The 21,520-nt window shown below is 42.6% G+C and overlaps 1 protein-coding gene across 2 annotated transcripts in view; it reads left to right on the plus strand.

Annotated features, from left to right (window-relative positions):
- The first annotated feature begins 3,521 nt into the window (after window positions 1–3,521).
- rhbdf1b (rhomboid 5 homolog 1b) overlaps window positions 3,522–21,520 on the plus strand; it is a 34,939-nt gene continuing 16,940 nt past the window's right edge. The window contains exon 1 of one of the 2 annotated variants that reach the window (XM_084567576.1): window positions 3,522–4,086. The gene's annotated coding sequence lies outside the window, so the exon portion shown is untranslated. The remainder of the gene's footprint in view (window positions 4,087–21,520) is intronic. The other variant, XM_084567575.1, reaches the window with a different exon arrangement.

The raw sequence follows: 21,520 nt of genomic DNA on the forward strand, positions 1-21,520 counted from the left end.
GCTGAGCTGCTGGTCCACTCACTAACTCAGGGGTGTCAAACATAGGGCACGTGGGCCAAAATCAGGCCCACCAGAGGGTCCAATCTGGCCCGCAGGATGAACTTACACAAAAGACATTAACTGCAATTTTTCAATAAAATGGGCACCTTTTCCTAAATGCACAGCACTAAATAGCGGATCGCCAAAATGGAACTTATTTTTCTTAAGAAATTTCAGGTTGTTCATAAAATGTTCTGTAAAAGGATACTCCATTAAATGTAAACATTATGAATGATGTACTTCTTTGTACTAAAACAAGGGGAAAACAAGGAGTTGTCATTATTTACAGGTTATTATTATGCTATTGGTCCGGCTCACTTGGGATTCAATTGGGCTGTATGTGGCCCCTGAACTAAAATGAGTTTGACACCCCTGCACTTACTGAAAGACATGCATTTTCAGATATTCATTATTTAAAGGTCAAAGGTCAAAAAGGCTTTTATTGTCATTTCAACCATATATAGCAGGTGCAGTACATAGTGAGATGAGGGGACGCTCCTCCAAGACCATGGAGCTACATCTTCTTGTCAGTGTCACTGAAACATCAGCGGTATAAAACGTGGTATAAAACATGTGGATTTCCGAGTGTCAATACACCAGTAGTGTGTGCATTCACTGGTTATTTTATTTAAAGTTTTAGACAGTGATTAACTCATTAGCAAGGGGCTGAATGAATATAATTAGGGTGGAGAGAGATGCTTTATGTCAAGCAGCGTAATATGACTTGTGACAAATATGATTAATATAACTAATTGTGTGTATTTCTGAGACAAGGCCTGCTAAATGAGCACTATCATTATTGTTGGTAGATTTATTATGTTAATGTTCAGCTATCTTAAGCATATATTATATGGATGTTTCCACGTCATATACCCTCACTGGGGCGACCCAGCCATTGCTGATCAGACCCTGCCTTGTGTCCCGGCAGCACTGGCCCACGGATCCCTCCCCCTGATCCAAGGCCATCTGGAAGCCCTTGTGCAGCCTCCGTTGTGGACTTGTTGGCTTTCCTTTTTGCAGCTCCAGTTTTTTCCAAGCGGAGTAGACCTTGCACTGTTAGCGTCCAACAAAGCGTCTACGCTCCACTTCAATGGGCCTTCCTGCCTCTGTTCTGGCGCCGATCCACCACCTCCCGGCACTTAAACAATTTCATCGCATTTGTCTCGTTCCATACGGTCCTCAAAAGGAACTGCCAGCAATATAAGGAACACCTTCTTTGAAAAGGAGATATGAATGAACCACCTATGTTACATTTAACTTTAATATAGTTTATGTTCTAATGCAGTACACGGTGACAGCTAATGTTGGACAGTGAAAAAAAATGGCCCAGTCTTTGCAAAAATAATGTAATAGTTTGCATTTGCTCTATTAGAAACTACAAAATAAGCCAATGATGATTTCTGATCCATGCCATAATATAATATATTAATTTATTTTTTTGTAAGGGTCCGAATGTAATGGATGCTTGTGAGATGGGCTCACAATAACACCAATTATCACTTCCTCCTCTAGAGGGCACCTTTACTTGTCAGATTCTTCCCTGGCCGATGGCTCATCCGGTTATCTCACGGCTTGTGTACTCTCTGCATGTAGGATGGTGAAATCTCCCACTGAGACCCCAGTTTTCAAGCATGCTATTATATAAATGGAACCATCTGCATTAAACAGCAGTAATGAGTTCATTTGGTTTCAAGTTCAGCTCTTAAGCATCAGCAAGATTTTAAAAGGCAGCCTTTGCGCAAACAAATCTGTGTGAGTGCCAGTGGAAGGGTCAGTCCACAAAAGCCAGACGCTTTCCAGAAGCAACAATTGCTCACACAGAGAGAGAAACACATCGTGTGATATGATGAAATGCTCAATAATAATCTGCTTTCCTTTTCTTTTTTTTCTCTATATAGAACTCAAGTCTAGCCCTGCACCCTGAACAAACACTGCTTAATGTACATTTTCTCATTGTGACACATTCTAATATGAAACCACGAAGTATGTATGCACACATTGCATTGCGTTTTTATTTGCAGCCATTTTGGCAGCATCCTTCCTCAGATAAACAACACAGTTCTGCCAAAATGAGTGCATTGAGTGTCCTTTTTTTACTCATTCCCAAAAGTAAATATTAATGGTTCCCAACTAAGTGCTCCAGAGTTCATTTGTGTATTTGTGTTATGACTTACCCCCTCATTTTTGTATAAATCCAAGCACAAACAGAAGCTTACATGCAACATGAATTTTAGCATTTCTATTACTGATACCATCTATCTTTTTTTCTTTCTTTTTAGCCACAACCAAAAGACACTAAAAGAGAGACTGCATCCTTCCAGCACCCAGTAACACCTGGCCGGGCTTGCATGGACCACACTGAGCTGAAACGTGCACGTAGCATCATTTCAAATATGACGGCCGCATTGTTGCAGTGACTGAATGTCGCGGTGGCGGCGGTGATGAGAGATGGTGGTCAGATTAAACCGCGCAGATGGGCTTTGTGGTGGGCGAGGACGGTAAGAAGATCCAGGACGCCGGCCCTGCAGGGACTGTCGCAATAAATCAGCAGAACTGAGAATGATCCTTTGCCCTCAGACACATATGGCAAGACTTTTTTTTAAAAAAAAGAAAATGCAACTGAAATGAGTGGAATAAACTAATTTTTTAAGCAAATGTGAGAAAACGTGAGCATGTTTATAGATTTGCATTTATTTAATTAATTTTATTCAAACTGACCTAACATTTTATATCTTTACCTTATTTTTTAACCCTAGTCTAGAGTAATGCTTGAGAAAAACTTTCATGCCGCAGTGTGTGCTCATGTGCTGCTGGTTAGTGTCAACTAATTCAGACACAGTAAAAGTAGTGAGCTAACATGAAGCAAAACGCACGTATTTCTAAGGAAATCGAGTGATTTGTTGTCGTCAGCATGTTTGTCCCTGACCAATGGTCCTAGACATGTTTGCCCTTCTTAATGCAAGCAGGTGTGGGCAGCTTAAAAGTAGATTACCACTCCTGAGGCTCTGAGATATGTTTCAGTACTATGTGTAAATCCTAACATGTTTTACACATGCTGAATATGCCAGAATAAATAATGGTAACTGTGATGGGCATTTATTGCTCTTTTTAGCCTTGTGTAATTGTTTGGGCATCTTTACATCTTTTACAGTTTCAGGTAGCGCATCCTTGCTGTTGGCAAAAAGCAGGTCCACGGTTTTATTGTCTCTGGTGGGGCAAGTGATGTACTGGATGACTGTCGTCTGGTAAAGGTAAAAGGTAAAACGAATGAACTGAGGACACAGTGAAATCTGCACTTGTCTCGTTTTATTCTCATGTAACCGATCAAATAAGTTGGTTAATTTATTCAAAAGGCCTGAGCCCTGGCTGATGTCACTTTCTGTACATCATTTGTCTATGCTGGCTCAGATACTGACACGTAGGCGAGTCAGTGTATAGTTATAGTATATAAATGCTCTTAAATACTAAACTGTGACTTTAATTTGTAGTTGTCCCAATTAGATTGCCTTGTTTAATTGATAATCAGTGTTTAATGCTGAACATGACAGCTTACATAACAGTCTGACCAGCCTGCAACTCCGTTACGTAAAACCTGATAATTACAGCAGCTTGTAGTAGATAACAGGTTGTCCTCACTGCCTGTAGTTGCTCGATATCCCCGCGGGGCGGCGCTGTGGGGTCGCCCGGCGCTCAAGCAGTGTGTCGGCTCGCTCGGCGTCCTGTCATCCAGCGGCGGCAGCAGCTGCAGGGTGGGCGGACCGGGCGAGAGACTTAAACCGAAACTCTGTGTGCAGCGGAGCCCACGCGAGAAGCCGGTGCGCTCGATTCAAAACGGAGCTCTCAACCGGCAGGTGTTTGAAAAAAAAAAAACTGCATGGCACGCGAGCACCGCCCTCGCTAACATCTGGAGCTCGCGCCTGACGGTGAAACTACTCTCCCTCGTGCCCTCGCGATGAGGCGGTGATAACTTGAATGAAGTGACCGGCGGTGGCGTTTCACCGGTGGAGCCGTCGGTGCCGTGCGGGGCCGCAGGACTTCAGGTTGAAGGTAAGCGGGGAGACGCTGCGTGTCGCGGCGGACGTGGCGGCTTGTCACTCCGGCTGTCAGAGAGTAGACGCCTCGCCGTTTGAACGGGGCTACCGGCGTCTCTCGCACGGTGCGGGGTTTTCGACAGCAGCACACGGGGGTCTCTGGGTGGGGTCTCCCCGAGCTCGTAGCTCAGACCCACGGGTGACAGTGTAAGGTCACGCTGGTGGTGGTGCAGCTTTACACATCTGGGCTGTCTTCAAAGCCTTAAAGTGTTCTAGTTTCCTCTTGCTGGTTTAGGAGTCAAACAGATGTACTGGAAGGAAAAAGTGAGGCAATACTCTTTGACTGTGTTACACCCTCACAAAAACAAGCATAAGGATAGACTTCTTCACCTTGCTGTTACTTAAAGGCCAAAATATGGTGATCTTCATCATTATGCATCTAATGAGGTATGTGAGACAACGAAGAAGAGCCTGAGTTACAATCTAAAATGCTGAAGTAAATCAAGTCAAAGTTGCACACACACACATATATACACACACTAGCGCTCTCCCAGGTTTCAGGAGTGATAAATCGATTCCAAAGCGCTGCAGGCTCTGCTGCCGTTGAGATGAAGGGGAGACCGTTTGAGTCGCTGGCCGCCCAGAAATCCCACAGACACAATTAAACTACTGACCCGTGTCATCAAGGATTTGTTTTGCCTTCCTGTTTGGAGGGATGGTAGGAAGCAGACTTCTGGGCCAGATGGCAGGAGCACACACACACACCTGGAACAGCAGTGCAGACTTCCTAGTCAGGGAGACCGGATTAGTGGCCAGGGTTTGAACCTGTGACCCAAGAGAACACGAAGACAAGATGGTTAATGGAGTGTGGCAAAAAGAAATCAGGGAAGATGCATATCTCAGCTCTCTCTTTTGCACGCATGCACCTCTCTCTTTGGAGCAGCGGGGATCTTTTCAGACTGTTTTTCACATCTGCGAAATAAATTTACAGCACTACAGTTTAGCTTTACTTTACTTTAGTCTGTCCATATCCCTGAATTAAAAAAAAAAAAAAACATTAATTGATGTATTGTTTGTAACAGTAATAAGCTAGGGGTGGCATTTCCTCATGTGTTGATAATAGCCAAAAACTATTCTCTATCATTAAATGAATGCCACCACTGTGCATGTAAACAAAGGCCTCCAATAATTAATTAAAAAACATTTTAGTTCCTAAAAATATAACTGAAAAAAGTGAAATGAGCCATTAACCACATCTACATGTGCCAGAAATTAATCTTTCAAGTTTCAATCTGAATACATTCTCTCAGCTCTAAACAGGAAGCTGACAACATCCTGGAAGGCGTTTCATATGATGTGAGCTGTCACCTCGCCTACACATCTTAGCATGGCAGGCGCTGGATACCGCAGTGGCATTTTACAGGTGTTTTTCTATCTCTTAGTATCTCGCCTGGCGCACAGAGGTCGGCGGCGCTGAGCGTGTTTGAACAGGCTGGACGGAGAAACGGCGGTGACAATAGGAGGTTTATTTCTGGGCCGCTGATCTCAGTAGTGAAACGCACCTTCATGTTTATGCGGAGCCCTCCGCCGGGTGCACCGGGGTGGAAAACTGGTTTGCTTTTACAGCAGCCCTCCAGCATTTTCACAATGCATTTTTCATGGCAGTTTTCCCGTAAGTGGATCTTGTCTAGTGCCTACAAGCTGTGCTGTTTATCTTTCCCTTGTTTTATGCCACTACTTGTTACCACCGGACAACTGGTTCTTTCATGCAGTATATGCAAGTCAAAAAATGTACTGGAATCTTATTGAAGCCCTTTGCTTTAAACAGGAAACAATACATATAATTCATACTCAAATAATGCCTTTTCACCAGCATTATTGGCACTGGGGCCACATGACCATTGTACTCCTGACAGCATTTAGGCTTTTGAATAGCTTCTTTTTTTCTTTATCCTTGTTGAGGTATTTACACAGTCATCAAAAATTAAAGAATGTCAATGCTGTGTGGGATTTTGGCCTCACCTTTACTACAGTTAAGGGGCGTACACGCAGGACTAGCAGCAATGTGGCAACAAGTCACCATGGAATGTTTTTGAAATTCGGCAAGTTGCAGCAATGATAAGGGAAAAAGCAGAAGTGGGCGGGCACCAAAAGGAAGTAATCTCAACTTTGAGGCAACAACCAATGGGAGTGGCTGATGCAGTCGATTGGCATAAGATGCAAGCAAAGAGTGGCCCAAAACGTTCACCACAAGAACACGGCGTCCACGCCCGCGGCGCTCAGAGATGACATCCTCCAGGTCAGAGGACATCATCCGGGGTCTGTAGGTCAATCTACAGACCCCGGATGATGATAACAGGTAACTCCAGACTCAACGGGGAATAGGACTAGCATGCGATAAGAAAATATTGGTGAAATGAACGAGTTTCGCGGCAGATAATGCGTTATTTAGAGGCTGCGTTTCGGTGCCCCAGTCACTCCCACTATATGGAACATTATAGTGGGTAGTTCCCCTTTAAGAGGTTTACCCAGAAAATCAGAACCTTGAACTTCCACTAGCAACCGGCTGTCGTGCTGTGTTCACACTACCGGCGAAAGAACAACAGGCTGAAGCCAAACACTTGTCACTGTGATGGGCGTGACACATATTAAAGTTAATCTAGATTTAGGTTTTTACAATGCTCCAATGACGTGCTGATGTGTCATCCAATCACATGGGCTGTTTTCATAACTTTAAAAATGACCGTGTCCAACAGCGTCAATGAGCAACATTTGAACACGTGTCAGTGTAAGAATTAGCCTTTTTGTAACTTTAGTTGCTCGTTGCGTGAACGCAGCATCAGCTATGAAACAATAAGTGACTCCTATTATGTGGATTTTGCAGACGTCTGCCTTCACATGTCCGTCAGTGCGAGATATTCAGACTTTCAGCAGCTACATTGGGAGTGTCAGGTCTGTCTGCACAGAGTTGCAGGTTTGTCTTTCTAACTGAGGTCACTGGCTTTTGCGCTTGTGGAGTTGCAGCTTTACTCTATGTCAACCCGAAAAACCAAATAATAAAAATTTGAGCTGATCCCCAGCGATCTGGACAGGGATTTCTCTAATCCTTTCTCCATGTCCGCGTCTCCTCAAATCTTTTTTGTCTCTGCGTCATGCTCGGTATTGTAATTTTTTTCTCTCTCATTTTCCCACACAAGCTGAATCAAAACCAGAACGGGCTTATCAGATTCACCTGTTCTGCCAAATCGCTCATGCATGCCAAATGCACAGTAACAATACCTGTCTCGATAACTGCTCTCCAGCGTGACATAAATCTACATTTCTAGCTACTCAGCCGCTTCGCAACACCCAGTTTGATTTGTTATACATCATTAATATCGTGTTTTTCCATTGTTTCCAAGTGGACAGCTGTTGGGATTGTGGGTGCATAAAATAAATTAAAAGAATCACTGCACATCTGATAGATTACGGAGGGCTAAATGGACGGATCAGTGACTGTACATTGGCAATACAATATGGACACATGGGTCATGGAAAGTTCAGGAGTGGATTACAGTAACACAGGATGGATGTTGGTGATGGATGATGGGCAGATGTACTGTCATGCAGTGAAACATTTGGCTGCCTTAAAGGCTGTCTGAAAAGATTTCCTGACGGGTCTTTGAAGAGCTGCTTGCTGCTTCTGACCACGTCAGCTGATACTAGAGGCGTTCACGATTAAATATTCCAGAGTGAATAGCTGAAACAGTGTAATCGCCATGGACAACGTATAGATGGGAAAAAGCAGGTTGTTCCTGTTCAGCAGATATATGTGCAAATGTCAGATGGGTGTTGTTTAGTACTTTTCATTATATAGAAGTCTACAGTATTATTACCTTTACATCTGCCATGTTAGTACTGGTTAACTTTGCTTAGATATTTCATCTATTCACCCAACCCATTTAACAGTAGATTAACCATGTATTTATGTACCTACCTAGTTTCAAGCCTATAATCCTTACCTTGAGCTAACTGTCCCGTGTTTATTCGCAAACTGTTGACCCACAATTAAAAATAGCCCCAAGCTATGGCACTCGTTTATTCAGATTAGTTAATCATTCTGCCCAATCTGAATAAAAATGCCTCATTTAACCACCTCAGAACCAAAGAACGGCCCAAGGAATTTTCAGTCAGATACAGAGAGGGGGTGTAACCTTGATTTGATTTGGTTGTTTCTCCATGGGTGGAATGGCTGCATTATTTCTATGCACGTTTGCCCTACGTGGGGTAAACATCAGGTGAAATTAGGAGTTTTCCAGGAAGAACAGAAACGGGGAAGTAGCAAGACAACGAGTGGTCCATGTCTGAAAAGCCAGAATCGATGTGGGCATTGAAAACGTTGGTCCATCCTCTACTCAGTAGATAAAACGTTGTCTCTAAAGTTGACACTTCTTCTTTTCTCTTCCTTTCCATATTCAGTGTTCCACCGTGTTTAGATTATATTCTGATGGATACGTTGGGGGGTGTAAACACGCTTATCTAATCAGATCAATGTAAACCATTAAATTTCAATCTCCTAAGGGTAAGATTGTCCATGTAAACTTAGCCCTGTTAATTTGGAAATGATTGAATAACTCCAACCTCATGCATTGAAGAAATAATGTCTGTATACATTTCTTTCACTGTGCGTTAAAAAAAAAAAAAACCCTCAGTGGGAACAGATCGTCTTTATCTTCAACTTGTAAAAAAAAAAAAGCTCGGATGAATACAAAACTCTGTCAAAAAGGAATTTTAATCTGCCTGTTCTGTGGCATATTCTGGACTCCAAACGCTTCTTCAGTGTCCGTTTGATGACAGCGCTGTCCCCCGGCCAGAGTTCTCCTGAGAGACTTCAGACTGCTCTGTGAAGATCCTGAATAACTCCTCTCTGTTTCTTTGAAACCACAATTAGGACCTCCGTTTTTTCCCCCCTCTAAATATTCTTTTCAGAGCCAATTCTCTGTCCCCCCGCTATCTTACCCTAATGTGGCATCTGTGGGCAATTACCATTAACTTTTCATACAAGGCCAGCCAACAGAGGAAGCTGTTGTGTTGGCGCTCGCAGCATGGATCTGCTGGCTGTGTGGAGGGACGGCAGGAAGGAGGGTTGGCGGGAGGGATGGATGGCTGCTGAGGAGGACTATTCATGTCTCCAGGCGAGCCCACACTTGACGAGACACTTATTGTGACGGTGACCTTCCTGTCACCAGGCAGCTAACACAAAACAGCTTCATATGAGGGTCAGCTGAGTTGCTTGCTTTGTCTTTTGTATTGCCCGTCAAACCGTCTCTTTCCATGTCTGTTATTCTTCATTGTGTTATTTATCAGACAGTGACAGTTTCAGCAGATTGGGGTTTGATGACTTACATTACATTAATGCCAGTGTTTAGCACAACAATACACAAGTGACAGGATTTACACTAAAAACCACTGCTTTGGCATAACAGCTTGACACGGTTGAAAACCTTAGAGTTAATTATAAAGTATTTCCAGCCATCTAATATATAATTAATACTGAGCAGTCATGATAAACAGCATCCTGCTGTTGACATTGGCAAATGTACGATGCTCAGATTGGTCTCACATCAACAGCACATCTTATAACAGTGAGTTGGTTACCCTTCCCCTGGCAGCTATTAAGTTAATGAGGTCTGAGTTGTTTTACTGATCGGTTTGGTGTTGTTTTACAATCCAGGAAATGAATGCAAGCCTAACATTCACTCCCCTTTTACCTCTGCTTTGGCCTTCATCAACTCCTGAAGGAAATGTACGACTCTCCTGCTACTAAATGCCTCACTACATTCATCAAAGCCAGTTGCCTACTGTGTCCGTTCTCTGTCTGTACTATGCTGTCCCTTGCAGCTCTATGGGACCTTTTAATAACAGCATTGATTTGGTTAGGCTTAAGTCCGAAAAGAGAGTGCAAATTCATATTAAATTCATGAAGGGGACAGAATTACATCTTCAAATTAGTGGAAACGTTGATCATTGTCTGCTGAATATGCCATTGTCTAAAAATGAACTGCAAAAACCAGAATAATGTTTTAGTTTTTACAATGTACGGTATACTTTGCTGGAATACTAAAGGAAAAATAACGATTAAAATATGTGGTCAGTCCTCATAGATATTCCATAAGTGTCCTCATTATATTGATGGTGACGTTATTTCTATCTCACTTATATTTGCTGCTTCAAATTAGTGTTTTCTAGGATGAGGGAGCATTTACTCTGTCCTTTTTGCATCTTTTTTTTGGATATAATAATAGTAACAGTACTAATGCTGAGTTCTCAGCTCAACACCAGGGTGTTTAGAACATTGTTTCCCCATGACTCATTGGACCATCGTGTTCCCAGTGCTACAGATGTGGTCAACATGTGGATGACCCACAGTTATCCATTCTCCAGAATTTTATTGCTAGCTTTATTTTCAGTGTGCGGTAGTAAATACATATCACATTGACACATTCACATCATATTCTTTGGACTGTGATCACTTTTGATTCGATTGCTACGCTGGTGAAGGACCTGTGTAAAACATGGTACTTGGAACAGTAGATTAGTAATGTTTGTTAGAGCAGCCAGCCAGACGGTTGAACATGAACTCCAGCAATGACACACTCCTATTTTCGAGCGCTGCGTCTATCCCCTTGTATGACTAACCGGGCTGTTCAAACATCCCATCCGTTGAAGTGTTCTTACTTTGTGAAGTAAAGCCTCTGTAATTATTATACAGACAAAACTCTCGAGTCTTATCTGTTAGCAGCTCTAACATAAATTAAAATTCCTCTTAAATCCTCTCAGGACGTCGGTAACTTAATGGCACTTTGGCCTCAATTACTTGATGCTGAGAGTAAAGAATGAAATCCAAATGAAGCTGTGGCGGCAAAGTTTTAATTTTAATTACCTTCATTCCTGTTTGAGCCAGTACCAATGACTAGAGAAAACTGAAGTAAAAACATGTGTAAACTTGCTTTTATTCTTCTATATCACTTTTATTGGTACGGATTAGTGTTCATCTGGCAGCAACTAAAAGTGAAACGAATAAAACAAAGTATGGTGCACACATGGCCTCCATTTTGGGATGTGCTCAATGTTAGCACTGAGAATAGGTGATAATAGTTATATTATTATTCATCTGTCTCAAAAGAGGGCACTTGATTTTTGGTTTAATGGGAAAACGTTTCTGCTGATAATCCCTCTTTTTCAATTAGTAATGTTAGCAATGTTAGATTCAGATTCAGAAAACTTCATTTGCTCCCAGGGGGCAAGTTAAGGCACAAGTTAGCAGCATGACGTGCAAGTACAAGACACTTTTAAGGACCAAAAAATAGAACTGCGCAGTGGAGGAGTGTCTTTGGGCTGCTAGTTGTTAGTTTTCAACTAAGAGTCTGTTGTTTGTGTGGTTAGAGGTGTGAATGTGCTATGTTTGTGTGTGTGTGCTAGAGTCAGAGAGAGAGAGAGAGAGAAATAGGCGGTTTATACTTCTGCGTTAAGTTGACGCAGAGGCTACGGTGACAATGCACCTATGCAAAGCCTTCGCAGACCCTAGCGCCGTAGCCGACTTGCACCTCCCCAGAAATGTAACTACACGGCGCGGCGACGCAGACCGCAAGAGCTGTGATTGATGGTGTGGATTGATGTGATTGAATTTTTTCAAACATTGCGCTTTTTGAATTGATTCTTTTGGATCAATAAAGAATCGGTAAGGTTAACTGAGAAGGTTTGGAGATACTGACGTTTGTATGACTTGTGTTCGGCGAAATCTCGGCCGAATTTTGCTGAAATTTCACCGAAAGTTTCAGTCACCATTTTTGAAAGTGAAGCCGGAAGTGGAGAGTGAAGCAGGAAGTAGAAACAAAAATTAACCAGACTGGCAAAAAAGACACAGCACCGACTAACGCTTGGGTGGCGATGTTACAGAGCGAGCCAGACTGACGAACGCACAAGTATAAATGGCTCGCACCAGCGTCCTCCTCTGAGTTCTGCAGGCGGGGCAGTGGAGCCGCCGTCCGGAGGGGAGACACTCAAATGTTGAGTGGAGGACGTGTGAGGGGTCTTTGGTGATCGTACCTGCTAACGTGAGTGAAGTAATGATGCTGTCAATGAAACTGTAATAAAAAGTCTGTAGAATGTCTTTGCTGACTCCAAAGGAGTTGAGTTTCCTGTGGAGGTTTTGTCGTTGCTGACACCTCCAGCATCTACTCTAGCTCTGTCTCGCAGCATCTTAGCTCATTAGCAAGCCAAAAAGGGGCTTCTTTATGCTAAGCTAACCTGAATGTGGCTTCTGTTTCTAAATTAACCATCACTACCTTCATATAAATTCTTCTTCAGCTCAATTTAAGTTGTAAATAGCTTAAGTAACGCTACTGCTACAATCATAGCACGTTGTAGTTACTAGAATTATGTTTTTAAAGGCTGGAAAAGCTGTTCACATCAGCATCCTGGTTAGGGAAAATCTGATTTGACTCAAAGCCTTACTGAAGAATCTGTGCTTGGGTGTGTAAGTAAAGAGTTTCATGCCTTCCATCTGCTGTTGAGTGTCTGATCACTGGCTGTAAAGCGATGTGAAATAGAACACAAGGCCACACTCAGGCTACTGCCAATTAATCCGTGCTTCTCTGCTTTATCTCCCGTCCCTTCTACTCTTGATTTCTGATTCTCTTCGTTTCTGTCTTCTTTCCCCCCTCATCATATTCTCTCACATCACCCTGCAGTCTTACGCTTCTCCTGTCACCAGCTCCCGCCTCATAACAGACCCGAGTTTGAGATGAGAACCAGACGTTCTTTCTGCTGAAACAACTCTCTACAATCCTCTGTACCCGGCACTGGAGCCGAAAAACAGTTCTTCTCTGTGCAGTGGCATTTTTTGGCAGCTGAATATGCCATGAGGTGTTGGAACATTTCATTGGGACGGATGGCAGCGCTGGCATAATCGACTCTTGCTTGTCCCTGCCACTTGCCATCGGGTCATTTTTGTTGTTGGCTGTTTAAACTTAATAGCTTAATGTTATGAATCAGAATTTATTTACTCATATAATGTCCTTATTGAACAGGGCCATAAAACCTAAAGCCGTTATAATCAAACTACGGCTCTAATGACTGTTAAGTGGAAGGACAAATCCATTGCAATTGGCAGTTTACCCTGCAGTTCCTTTTCAGTTCTATTGGGCATTTCCATGTCCTTCAGCATTGTTTCGGTAAGACTGAAAAGGCCAAAAAGAGAGTATGTTGTGTTTGTGTGTGTACATAACCCTCCCTTTCCTAACAAGCTTCGACGCAAAGGGTGATAATTCACGTGTTTACTGCTTGTTTTTGTTGCACCTCCAGTGGCCAAAACTCAGTGGAATGCAGGTTATAGACAGCTGAACGTTCGTTCCCAGAGCTGCACAGAAGACTGAAATGCAAGATTCTGTTCACTTTCACGCACCAAAACTAAACTTACCCAATGAGTCAGAGGCAGAAACAGGTAAACCGATGCAGATGTTTGGCGTACCACACAGACGTGTGTACGTGGAGCTCACACACTCACCACATGAACAGAAGTATGGCTTAACAAGCAGAAACACCAGTCTATTATGCAAATCGCATAAATGTCATCAGTGTATGTGTGAGGTAGAAGTCTGTTTGTTCCTCATGCACACTATCGCTCTGTTTACTCTCTCCTGCTGCAGTTTCCTTCTGTTTTTCTTTTGGCTCCTCTTTCTCTTTGGTCCTTTCATCTTCTCCCAACATGACATAAAGTTCCCTTTCTGCCTTTTCCTATCTCCTTCCATCTGTTGTTGTGTTCTTCTTTCTGCCTTGATACACACCAGGTCGTCTTCAGACAGGAGAAAGTTTGTGTGGCTTGTGGCCACAGCTTTATCACGTAAACGCCCTTGCAGACCTTTCCTAACCATAATGAATGCACGCAGAGGATGGTTTTTAATGTCACCACGTGCGATAAGCAACGCTAACTTTGTACGACAGCCAGCTCCCTTTTTGCTCTACACGTCTTGCTGTCTTCCTGTGCAGGCTGCTTTATAAGAAACGTGTGGGTGTGATGTGCACTGGGTTGAGGTTTGAATATGTCAGTGTAGGTGCCGTTCCGGCTTGCGAGACTCAAACGCTGCCTCCCCATGGGCCACATGTCAATCTACAGTAGGAAACACTTGACAGCAGTAGCCTATGCCAATCCTTTAATCTGTTAATGACTTTCACAGGAGACATTTTTTTACAGCGAGGAAGATCTGAGACTTGTGGATTATGCAAAGCCAGGAGTGCATGGAGTGTAGCTGTGGATTTTAACTCTCTGCTCGGGCTCTGGTTTTGAGTTGCCAATTAAATCTCTCCTCCTTGGGCTGCTGAGTATAGAAGGAGCTGATAGTGCTCAGAGGCAGACGAAGCATTCAGACTGACCTCTGACCTGCTCTGATCGTCTGTACTTCTGTTTATCTTTGTGAAGTTAAGGAGATTTTATGCTGTACTGTGTTTATTAAGGGAGGAAGACGGAAGAAAACCATCTTTAAGCTTTGCATTCAGTTCACAAGCATTTTAATAAGCACATATATAGATCTTCTACTATATTTCGATATTGTTTGGTTTAAAAAATATCATAATAATAAGAAGAAACCTCCTTTCTTTATTTCCCGTAGCCCGATAAGGGGATGTTATGGATTGTCCAACCAACTATCCAAAGATATTCATTTTTGCTTGAAAGATTAAATTTCAAAAGATTTTAATCTAGTTATGGACATAGCGGCTTTAGTTTTAAGCTTACCAGTCTCTCACATTATTTATTGTTTTAAAGCCTTGAGCTTGGCAGTTGGCTGTCACCATCTTAGATATGAGCCAGAAGTGAAGAAGTGAGGTGTAAGGAATGGATTTGAATGGGAACCTGAGGATATATATTGCTAAACATTTTTATTTCTGCTGTAAATTTAGGCATTTTTACTAACCCTAATGCCCTAGTAGTGAACTCATATTCCATTGTGAAGGTATGTATTTTTTAGGCAGCTCTTTGCAAAATATTAACATGTAGACAGTATTATTTAATCACATTTTAGACTTGCACAGCATGTACGGTAGTAAATATCTCATACTGTATGTAGTACTTTTCATTGTCCATCATTCATTGCTTTGCAAAGGATCCCCATATGTTGATGCTACTGTATGACTAAATAAACTACCTTAGTAACACTATTGGTGACACAGGAACATAAGCCAGTCACTTGAAAAGTGTTTATATTATTGACACTTATCCTAGAAATTGTGTTACTAAGAAAGTAAAAAGAAATTTCGAGACAGGTGCATTTGCTGTGTTGTGGTTGAGGATATGACAACCACCAAGGATGAGGATATCACAACTGATGCCAATCAGACACGGTTCTCATGCTTGTCATGCTGTAGCAGGCAAAACGGAATAGGGTGAAACGAGCTGCAGGGTGCTTCTCCCTCCAAGAATGTGAGGCATTTCCTAGTCTACAGAGGAGCTGTGAGGCAGGTTGGATGCAGCACTTATCTTTGTTCTTTCTAATTATAGTAAAATGATATGGAAGCGTAGAAGACTGCAGTTTCCTGATCATCGTGAAGAGTTGCTGACTATTTGTTTATGCCTGCACCAGTGCCCTCAACATGAGGTCTGGCCTCAACCTAAATATCACACATTGACCCATTATGGCATGATACCAAATGGCATTTTATTCTTACTGTAGCCTGCAGCTTTTGCTATGTCATGAAAAGACTTGTGGCTTCTGTAATTCATTTTACAGGGTGTGCCACCGGATCGTGTTTGAGTTTGCTGGGCTGTTTTATGGCGCAGAGGGAGGTTGCCTTACAGATCAGGGTGAGGGCACTGGTTTTCTACTAAAATGGATTTGAAGCTCTTGAGATTTCCTCCGATGGCAGATGGCGTTCAGATTGAAAAGGCAAACGGAAAAATTACTTTCAAAACGTTCACTTCTTTCATTCCAATGAGAAAACTAAGCATCGCTAGGGAGTGGGAAGGAAACTCTATGCCTCAAAGGCCTTTTTGAGACAGGAGGTAAAAGGGTTCAGTGGTAAATGTGGTCTTTATTTTGGGGAACACAAACAGCAACAAATATACTGTGCATGTATCTCCAAAGTAAATCCGCTTGTCTCTTTTATTTTGTAGTTATTTTTCCAAGGTACCACATTTGACGGTGGCATAGTAACGTATATACACATGGTAGATTTAAGTAGCAGCTTCCTGTGTGTCTAGGTTCCGTGTGCGGTTTTGTTTGTGTCTTAAAGTCTGTGGCCGCGTGCCAACGCCCATGTACGCTGATGTGAGCCGAGGTGAAGCAGTGCAGTGGCTGAATGAGTAAGGAATTGCTCATTCTTGTGTGACCTGTGGTAACAAAATGAAAGGATGACACTGCCAGACATTCAAAGCGGTGTTTAGACGGTTTCAAGTCATTAAGACCCCCGCTGTGAGTCGGTCAGTGAGCTCGGGAGCATAATCAGACACTACACATTGACGTTAGCACTGAAACAATGTTGTGTCATACAGTCACTGGCTGTGTTGCTGTAACGTTTAAAGGCCTGTAGGACTTTTGGAAGACGTTTTTATGCATTTGGGTTATTTTATCGGCCTACACTCACTTAAAGTGTAACGTAAATGTTGTTTTGTTTAGGTCAGTATGCACAGGTTCTGTATGTGTGCACCTGAAAGTAGTTTTGCTCTACTTCCCCATTAGCATCTGCTCTAGAGAGTCAAAGAGTTCCTGTTTTAAAAGCAACAGATGATGCAACTGCCGCTCCTGTGTACTGTCCATCAACCAAGAATCAGACAAAATTCACTGAAATAGTTCAAATACTGTTGCCGCCGTCTCAGCGTTTTTGAGGTTGAAAAGACAGCGGATGTTTCTGGGTTGAGATACTCAAGCACAGCGGTTGTCATGCCGTGAAAAGCTGTTTCATTTTTACAATTTTTTATTAGTTTCCCACATGTTTGAAGCTAGCAGTCAGTCTTTTTTGGATTTTCAGCATGCCTAGCAGCGGGAACCAGCGTCATTTGGGATGAATGCGAATATTGCGAAGAACACATTCCATGCAAATTGGCGTATTTACCTATTTGACTTTGGTGCATCAGGGTAGCCCCGTTAAAAGCATTTTAAAACTGCCGACAAAGTTTGCTTTCTGGGTTGCTTGAAGTCCATCACACCATAGTTTGAGTCATAATTGCCCACCTTCTACTGCTGTTTCAAAGGAACATATTCCTCTCTAACAGAAGAGTACAAAAGCAAAAATAAATCTTTAGGTAGAAGTGAAGCAATAATGTGCCGCTGTAGAGATAAACTTCAGCCGTGCCCCTTAACTCTCGCAAATCCTCCCTTTCCGGTGTGGTCAGTAGGATAAAATATTTAATGTGGTATTGAGTTTATCTGCATGGGACTCAAGATGACCAAGGCGAGGCGAGAAAAAGGCCGATAATGTTTAACTCACTGAGAAGCTGCTTTTGTTGCAGCAGATGTTTCATCAGTTATTAGTGTTTGTTTGTTCAGGTAGCAGCAGCTTACAGCAATAGACGCGCAGAGATCGGCCGGACTTTACAAACAGAAAGGAAATGACCTACTGTGTTGTTGTGACTGTAACATCTGGCACAGATGAGAGCTCGGAGCATACGCAAGCCCCGCGCGTGTGTATGCGCATGTGTTCGTGTGTGTGGGGAAGTTGGGGTTAAAGGCCATAGCATGAAAATTAATCTTTGTGACCTACTCGTGCTTTGTTACATCAGCGAATATATAGGACACACAGTCCTTTTAGAGGCTTTATATTTGTATTGATATTCCATCATTAGTAAGCTTTAAAAGGCAGCGTTGCAGGGAATCCATCGAGGCAGTGAGCTTATGAATACTAGTTCAAGACTACAGCCTCCACAGTTAGCAGACTTTCGGTCTTGAAGCAGCAGTTGTTCAATACCCAAGTGCATAATTTCAAACAGCGATGTCCTGAAAAAAAATGCATTAACACTAAAGTTAAAAGGGGCCCAGCGGTGCTGTTGGTAAGGTAGTAGTGCCTATTAGAGCAGAGCAGTGCTGCCACAATAAAGTCTAAACCCACCTGACTGTTTGAGTATTAATCTGCAGCCGAGTCCCCAACCAATTAACTTGGAAGCGCACTGATAATTGTCAGTTTTACAGCACCTTCCACTTGAAGAGTGAAAGAAAAGAGCAGGACTCTTAGGTCAATATATTGTTTATTGTCCAAATAAAAGTAAATGTGTTTGGAAATTAATTTCAGTATGTTTGAGGCTTTATGGACTGACCCTGGCTGATAGTGGTCCAGCTCCTGTTGTTCAGTGGCAGTGTGCTGGTCTGATTTAGCTTTAGGTTTTCTACGATTCAATGTGTGTAGAAGCTAAGCTGTTTATGTATCAAGCTCAGAATTGGTCCTACTGGCAAATTTAACAAGCCATCTTGGCAGTGTTGATTTTTGAGGGAACAGCAGGCTGAAGAGTTTAAAATGAAACATTCACTCAGCATGTCTGATTAAAAATTGCTCCGCAACAAAGAGGGGTGATGAGACAGAGTGTGAGAAAGGGGTTGTTGGTGCACATACTGTACTGTATCTCCCATATATGAGCTTAGAGGTGCACTGTGTAAGCTCGACAATTAAAAAATCAACTAAACCTATCAACTGAAGTGGGGAATACTTTCCCAGAAAGTTGTAGTACTGGTGTCCTCCATAGACTGTATCTAAATATGGACGACACGCCCCCACTTCCTTCCATTGGCCCTGTCCACACTTCCCACCAGACTCCCTTGCGTTTTTGTTTGATTAATACTGCGCTCTACTCTACCTCCACCAGTTACACAGAAATGTTGGATTATACACTGCACTCATTTACTGTAACTGTAACCCCCTCTTCGGGAACTCTTCAGTGAATGAAATGGTGTACAATGATGAGCAAAATGACAGGAGGACTAAATGGATTGGTTAAGTAAGAGCAGAAAAGAGGCTGAGCTATATTGTGAATGACTATTGCTAGCGTGTCTGGCACTTTAGTGGTTCACATCATCACGTTTCAGGGGTCAAATATTATACAAACAAGGATGAAATTACCTGTGCCACCTGGAGCAGTTGCAGGGATTTACATCGACTTTTGAGGATTAATGTTGTCAACGCAAAATAATACAATTATATAGCAGCTTTCATCCAAACATACTGATACTGTCTATGCAAAAACCCCAGCCATTATTCTAACTGTATTAAATGTTACATAGCTGAGTAAATGAAAGTCTTCTGTTTGTGTTTACAGAAACAAGGCACATATTGTGAAGCAGAAATTGAAAAGAGAAAGAAGAATAAGAAGAACGAGCGGGGGAGGGGAAGGGGATTTAGAGAATAGAAGGAGACAGAGCAGAGATGAGGTTTTGGGCTGCTTTAGATTGAAGATCCATTGAATATTAGAGCTTACTGACATGCAGTTACAGTGAGATTCCATGCCACAATGGCTGGTCCCCTCGGCCTCAAAGACTAGAATCAGGGAGCGATGTCAGGACAAGTCTTGCGTTGGTGCCTTTGTTTAATTCTGTCTCGGCACGTCAGGAAATGTCACCCTACGTAAAGAGAATCCAATTACACCAGCGTTCTGCTGCCGTCCCCTATGGGCACAACAAGCTGCACAGAAGGTCATATTTCCTTTGAGGTAGCTATTATTTTGACATTATTAGTTTCATAGATGGCGTGTTACTGCCTCCAGAGGAAGAAGGCTAACTGAGATCTTTGAACATGAGCAGGGCAATTTTCAAATTTTCTAATTAATCTTTGTCTGATAAATCAAAAAGGACATTTAAATGTGAAGGCTCCATGCTGGACTACTCATATAAGGATTATATTCTTCTTCTTTAAGATTGAATATCACGATATCGGTGACACCACTTCCTGCTGGGTGCTGATGACACCGTCGCTGCAACATCCCCGACCAATCAAGGGATCGTATGAGCCTCTGGGGCCGAACAGCAGGGCAGTGTCCTGTGGCATTCAGCAGCACGGGGATTACAGCCCCTAATCTTGCTGTCATGAAAACCCAACTAGAGAAAAAAAAAAAAAAAGAGAGAGAGAGATAATGATGCTGCATGTCGAAAGCAAGATGAAAAAAGAGGAGATTCATTTTGGACATCACGTCATCTTTAGCCACACGCTAAACTCTGACGTGGGAGGCTGAAGTGGGGCCTTTCATGTGAGTGTTTACGTTCTGTGCGTACGTGGGCTCGCCGTGCGTATTCATTCTTAATATTACATGAGTTCATCAGAGAGTGTGTGTCACCGTGCACACAAACACATAGTAGTGAGTATCACCGCTACAGAATAAGCAAAGGATGTGGTTATGGATTGTTCTAGAGAAGGTTACTATTTGCAGGGGTGTGTTTATCCTCGCTGACCGTAAGAGAACGCACGGGCTTCCACATGTGACCACAAGGAGACCAAAACACTGACACGGGCAGCTGAGAGGCAAAAGGAATCAAAGACGAGGCTGTTTAAATCATCTCTAGTTTTACGTTTTGCCGTATACCAAAACATGACGCTGGTCCAAGAGTGTGTTAAGTTTATGCACGCTGTGTCCACATATGTGTCCTCAAAATGCAGATTGAAATTCAGCATTCTCACTACTAGTTGCATCTCGTTACATCGTCGCACCTTTCTGCTGTCTAGTCTTCAGGCTAAATGCTAAAATCAGAATCTTAGTTCAGGGTGTTAGCACATAAATATCTGACTATTAGTGCTAAACGCAGAGTAAATCTGAGGACGATGAGTTCTTCAATTGTTGTGGCGGGAACTAGATTTCATCTTTTGGGAACCACGCCATTTTGCCGACTGCGAACTTTGATCTGCTGCGGTCCTCGTGGTCTCATGTTGAGCAGTCACTGACGTACGTATTTTTCTGTGAGTAGCTTTGAAGAATCTATATTTGCATACCTGCACACGTATTTATTCATGTTTCCCCTTGGGGAGAGTAAAGTTTGAAAGCTGCTTACCACATGAGCTGTACATGAACCCTTTACCTCCTCTAGGATATTCTCTCATATGTTCACTTGAAAAACCTCCTCCATGTAAAAGCTTCGTTACTGTCAGGACAGATAGTTGTGTTTGATTAACAGATGTTACCTGCTGCAGGGAACCTCCAGGGTGGAAAGGGTTAACGTTTGGATGAATGACCTGTCTTGATCCTCTGACTTTTCCTTTACCTCCGGCGTCGTAAAGAAAGAAATGTGCCTCTTCTTCGATTTACGACGACCCAGCTCTAAAAGTAAAGACATTCTTAGCCTCAGCTGGACTTCCTGTTTATTTGCCGCTTAAGTATTTATGGTAAACTAAGCGAACATTTCTCATAAACACTGCTGGCTTCAGCATTTAGATCAGTGCCTCCACATAAAAGCTTGCAAACCTTCACAACTGTATACTCAGACTAGTGTTAGCTGGCATTAAGA

This window comes from Chelon labrosus (assembly GCF_963514085.1).
Source record: "Chelon labrosus genome assembly, chromosome: 19".
Lineage (NCBI taxonomy): Eukaryota > Metazoa > Chordata > Actinopteri > Mugiliformes > Mugilidae > Chelon > Chelon labrosus.